Genomic DNA, 6000 nt, shown 5'->3' on the forward strand with positions numbered 1-6000 from the left:
GGGCGCCTCCTAAGTTGTCCCCGCCACCCAAGGAAGGAGTAGCAGGGTACCCCGTCGGAAGCTTAGCCCTATCCATAAACAGTTGAATGTAAGGATTGGGGTGGAAGGCTGCTCATCTGTCAGATCTTCCGTCTGCAATATTTGAAAGCAAAAACTTTGACCTAACTGTGGTGAAAGAAGGTAACCTTTCCTGGCAGGACGTGGGGAGGAAAGGTCCGGGGAAACAGTGGTAACAGAGCAGCAAGCTGGACCGCCGCCAGGAGAACTTGGGCAATCTGGGGTCAGAGGCGCATTTTTTTGGTGCTGTGGTCCGGCAGCCATTTTCTCCAACAGGCTGTGAGTGAACGAGCAGCCCCTGTTGGCGGCGAGGGTGATTAACAGTCTTTAGCAGAGAAGTTTTGGCGATGGTCCGATAGGGGTCAGCAATGAGGTGGCTACTAAACGCCAAATATCCTGTGTCATCGGGTGAGTTTTAACCTACTAAAGGAGACACAAAATAGGAGACAAATGTAAAATAGCGGGGAGAGTCAGTAATATAGTCCGCTTACATTTCACTTATTTTTAATGCGCCTATTAGTCGGCTCCTGAGCACATAAAAGATGGGGGGAAGCTTCTGCCGTTTATTTAGGAGACACAGGCTTCTCAAATCCAGAGAAGCCAAACAAAAGAGACGGGGTCTCGCTATGTTGCCCAGGCTGGAGTGCAGTGGCTATTCACAGGCGCGATCCCACTACTGATCAGCACGGGAGTTTTGACCTGCTCCGTTTCCGACCTGGGCCGGTTCACCCCTCCTTAGGCAACCTGGTGGTCCCCCGCTCCCGGGAGGTCACCATATTGATGCCGAACTTAGTGCGGACACCCGATCGGCATAGCGCACTACAGCCCAGAACTCCTGGGCTCAAGCGATCCTCCTGCCTCAGCCTCCCGAGTAGCTGGGACTACAGGCACGCGCCACCGCGCCCGGCGCTCGGAGAGCCTGCAAAGAAGTACTAGAGGCTGTGGTAGGATGACGTTACCTGGAGGCGGAGCAGGGGCGGGGCTGCGGGAATGGATACGCCCAGTGCGAGGCGGTCCGGAGGCTGAGGTCGTGTGACGTCTTCGGGGATGGGTTGCTGTCCTGCTTTACTAGGCTCCGAGCGCGTGAAGCCGCTTTCGCTGTTCGGACTTAGGCTCTGGGCGTGTTGCTCCGAACGCTGTGTTCCTGTACTTAAGCCAGGCTTTAATACATACTGCACCTTTTCGAGGAAGTTACTTACCAGGGAACCATCTGTCCCTAAATGTCTCATTGTCCACAGCAAGCAGGTCCTTTCTCCGTACAGCTGTAAGAGGAAGTGTAACCTGTAGTAGAAGGGGGTTGGGGGTCCGCAAAAGTGCCGGGGCCCGCTCACTTTTCACTACTGAAATGCAGGAAGCCTAAGGGAACGATCTGCTTTTGTCGTCCCCGCGTGTTCGTTGCCCGTTATTGTTGGAGAAAAATCGTGTCTGGGTGGATGGGCGCAAGGATTAGGATTTGGCGGCCTGGAGGGTTTTTCGGAACAGGTCTAGGTTAGGAAGGGGTAAGGAGAAGAAGGAAAAAAGGATTTCCAACCATAGTAGATCTCCAACCACCAGACTTCTGTCCGGTCACGATCTTCCCCATTCCTGTTTTCTCCTGGAAGGTAGTCCCGACTTCCCCCTCTGTTGCATCACCTAACTGCTCCCTCCTTCATAGATAAATTAAAGGCCATCAGAAAAACTTTGTCAACTTCTTGCCACTCCCTCCTCTAATACATCTTCACGGAAGGACAACTTTGTTGTCGCTTCCTATCTCAAATCCAGTAGGTAAAAATTCCTCCATCAGTCATTTCCACACCCATCCTATCTCTCTCTCTTTTACTTGTGGAGATACTGAACTTTCTTTCACCTTAAAAGCTCTCCTTTGGCCTTGCCTCTCTTTTCAAATGGAATCTGTGTTGTTTTCATGGCTGCACTTTTTTGAAAGCATGTTATACAATTACTACATTCACTTCCTACATTCCATCTTTAGTCCACAGTCCACCTATACACTAAAACTATTCTGATGCTCCCATGCCTAAGCTCCCAACTGGCAGATCTAAGGGACCCTGTAAGACCTCTGTCCACATAATTTATCACCCCACCCCCAGTTTGTGTCATTTATGACCACTACCTCCTCCTTGAAATGTTCTTTTCCCTGGTTCTTGTTGACAGCCTCTGACAGGTCCTCCAAAGCCTTGGCAGTCTCTCTTCTGCCAACCCTATAAATGTTGCTGTTCCTTGTAGCTCCCTTCTAAATCTTTATTTTCTTGCTATTCTCTTCATGAGTGATCTCACCAATTGTCAAGGCTCTCAAATCTATAGCTCCAATATGATGCTCTTTCCAGAGCTCCAGATCTATATTTTTAGTGGCCTACTGGATGTCATCTTGAAATCATTCAACACTTCAAATTCAACTTTTGCAAGCAAAAGTGACCATCTTCTGATTCCTACCTGCAAACTTGCCTGGCCAATTTCCCGTATTCTCACTCTTTGCCAAAATATTTATTTGGTCATTTCAGAACTCTTTCAGTCATCCTTGACCACTGTTTCATTCATTTAACAGCAGATATTTTTTTCTTGCCTATCCAATGACAGGTACTGTGCTAGATGATAGAGATGAGATGTGATGAAAACAGACACTTGGGGGAAACAAACAAAAAACAGCAACACACACACACACACACACACACACACACTTGGGTACTTATCACAGTGTATATGCTGTGATAAGTATCATTCAGGAAACAAAGTGCTGAGAGAAAAGCAATGATGGCAAGAATGGGGAAGGGACATACTTTAGAGAAAGTAGTCAGGCAAGCCTCCTTGAGAAAGTGTCATTTAAACTGAGACCTGAAGAATGAGCTATCAGTTAAGGTACTTCGATTGCCAGCAATAAGGGTTATGTGTAAACCAAAGTAAAGGAACTCCTCTGAAGAAGGAACTGATTTAAAGGAAATGGGGGAAATGTGGCAGAATGGTAGTTGTCCCCATCTGTTCTCACATTTTACTAACGTTTAGTTGGGTAGATGAAACCCCACTTAGAGACTGATGGGATTTGATGTAAGGTCCAAGAGTGAAAGGTCAAGAAACAATTGTTGAGACATTTTTGGTGCAAAAAAAGGTGGTTTTATTAAAGCATGGGTACAGAACCTGTGGGTAGAAAGAGCTGCACTGGGATTGTGAGGAACAACCAGTTATATACTTTTAAGTTTGTTGGGGCAGTAGAGACAAAGAAAGTTTCCAAAAGGATTTTCATTATGTTAAGACTTACAGGATCCTGGAGGCCTAGCTTCTGTCAAGCTAAGGTTCCTCTTTGCCACTAGTAAAGTATTAACATTAAGACAGTTGGGAGTTCCTAGAGGAATGTCATACTCTGTCTGAAGTATTTGTCAGTGGGCTGCAAGTTGTAAGGAAATTTAATTTTATCTACACTTTTTTTTGCCTTTGTTCTCCACATCAGAAACCACATTTCCCAGTTTCTCCCACAACCAAGTGTGTTCAAGTTCTCACCAATGGAATATGTGTGCAAGTGATAGTTGCAGCCTCTGCATCATTTGCTTACAAATAAATCTTTTGTCCTCTACTTCTGCTATTTTGCCCTTCCCCAGAGCTAGATGGCGCCAGTGCAAACCCACAGCAGTGCCCCAGCTTTATGCAAATGAAGAAAGTATCCTAGGGTGTATAGCAGAGCATCAAGAGGAAAGAAACCAGGGTCCATTAACGACCTAATGGAGCGGAGCCACCCTGCCAGCCTTGGTCACTTCTACCTCTGGACTGTTACATGAGAATTAAGCTTCTGTCTCATTTAAATTACTGTATTTGAGGGGGGAGTCTCCTATTATTGTAGCATACTCAATACTCTAATGGATATAGGGAAGCTCACAGATGACAACCCTGACTAACCAGAACTCAGAAAGGACAGGAACAAAAAGAGCTATAGGCATCTCCAGCTTACCCCGATTGGACAAATCAGCCTCAACCTCCTGTGAGAAGGGTCTGATTTTCTAGTTTGAGTCCTGTGCCCTCCTACAACCTCTTTATTCATATCCACTTTTATTATAATTATGTTGTAAATAAAACTTTTATGTTCTGTTTTTCTCATTTGTCAATATACTTTTAGTGGCAGTATAAGCCTCTCAATTTGATGCATAGCTTATAATGATTTAAATCTAACGACGGTCAATTACACTAACCAGTTTTCAATCATTCTATACATTTTACCTGCATTGTTTTATAGATTAGTAATATGTATAACATCCAGTGTTAAGTCAAGTATTCACAAGCCTGAATTGGTGTTTGCTTTTTTTTTTTAAGGGTTTGTAACTTTTTCTTCCAGCTTTATTGAGATGTAATTTACAAATAGAATTGTAAGCTATTTAAAGCGTACAACATGAATATATATATCATATATATTAAAAGGATTCCTTCCATCAAGTTAATACAACCATTACCTCACATATTTCCTTTCTTCCCCCTTTGGTAAGAACATTTAAGTTCTACTCTCTTAGCAAATTTCAATTATGCAACACAGTGTTAAAGTGTTATAGTCACCATATTATACATTAGATCCTCAGACTTTTTTCATCTTATAACTGAAAGTTTGTACCCTTTTACCAACTTGTCCCTATTTCCTCCCTCCCCAACCCCTGCTCAACCACTTTTCTACTCTTGTTTTTATGAGCTTGACATTAAAAAAAAAATTCCACATTTAAGTGATACCATGCAGTAGTTTTCTTTTTCTGTCTAACTTATTTCACTTAGCATATGCCCTCCAGTTTTATCCATGTCACAAATGACAAGATTTCCTTCCCTCTCTCTCTTTTTTAATGCTTATTTCTTTTTGAGAGAGACAGACAGAGTGCAAGTTGGGGAAGGGCAGAGAGAGAGAGGGAGACACAGAATCTGAAGCAGGCTCCAGGCTCTGAGCTGTCAGCACAGAGCCGGACGTGGGACTCGAACGCACAAACCGTGAGTTCACGACCAGAGCAAAAGTCAGACACTTAACTGACTGAGCCACCCAAGCGCCCCAAGATTTCTTTGTTTTTAAAGACTGAATAATATTCCATCATTATGTATATATAGATCAGCATTTTCTTTAATCCATTAATCCATTGATGGATACTTAGGTTGTTTGCAAACCTTCACTATTGTAAATAATGCTGCAGTAAACACAGAAGTACAAGTGTCTCTTCCAGATAATGGCTTCCTTTGGATATACACCCAGAAGTGGGATTGCTGGATCACATGGTAGCTCTATTTTGCATTTCTTGAGGGACTTCTATACTGTTTTCCATAATGGTTGAACCAGTTTACATTTCCACCAACAGTGCACATGGGTTCCCTTTTCTCCACATCCTGGCCACCATTTATCATCTAGGTTGTGCCTTGTTGTTTTAACCTATGTGCACGTTTTTTTAAAGTTAACTTTTATTTATGTAATCTCTGCACCCAATGTGGGGCTCCAACTCAGCACCTAGAGATCAAGAGTCACATGTTCGTCCATCTGAGCCAGGCAGGCACCCCTAGGTTGTTTACTTGTAAATAGTTCAACAAACTAGGTCCTGTCTGGCTATTTGAGGTTTTGCTTCTTCAAAACATAACCTGAATGAGTTAATTTTTAGGTGCTTATTAAACATTAGCACTCATCCCAAATGGTTTGTCTCCATACGTCCACAAAAATCCACTCCATGGAGCTCAAAACTTTTATACATTAGTCCTTCTGGGACACTAAACGACGAAGAGTGTGGAGTCAGACGAAGAGGCTTTCTGCCCAGGTCGGGAGAAAAGGCTTTAGGGCAAGCGAGGTCCGAGCTTACGTCCTCAGCAGCCATCAGGCAAGAGTACCCGACAAGGCTGAGGCTGGCCAGGGCCGAAGAGGCCTCAGTTGCTAGGCCCGAGAGAACACCCGAGGAGGAGGCTCCCTGTGGCAGAAGAAAAGCAGGCTCAGAGGTCACAGAGAAAAAA

This window comes from Panthera tigris, chromosome B3, assembly GCF_018350195.1.
Source record: "Panthera tigris isolate Pti1 chromosome B3, P.tigris_Pti1_mat1.1, whole genome shotgun sequence".
Lineage (NCBI taxonomy): Eukaryota > Metazoa > Chordata > Mammalia > Carnivora > Felidae > Panthera > Panthera tigris.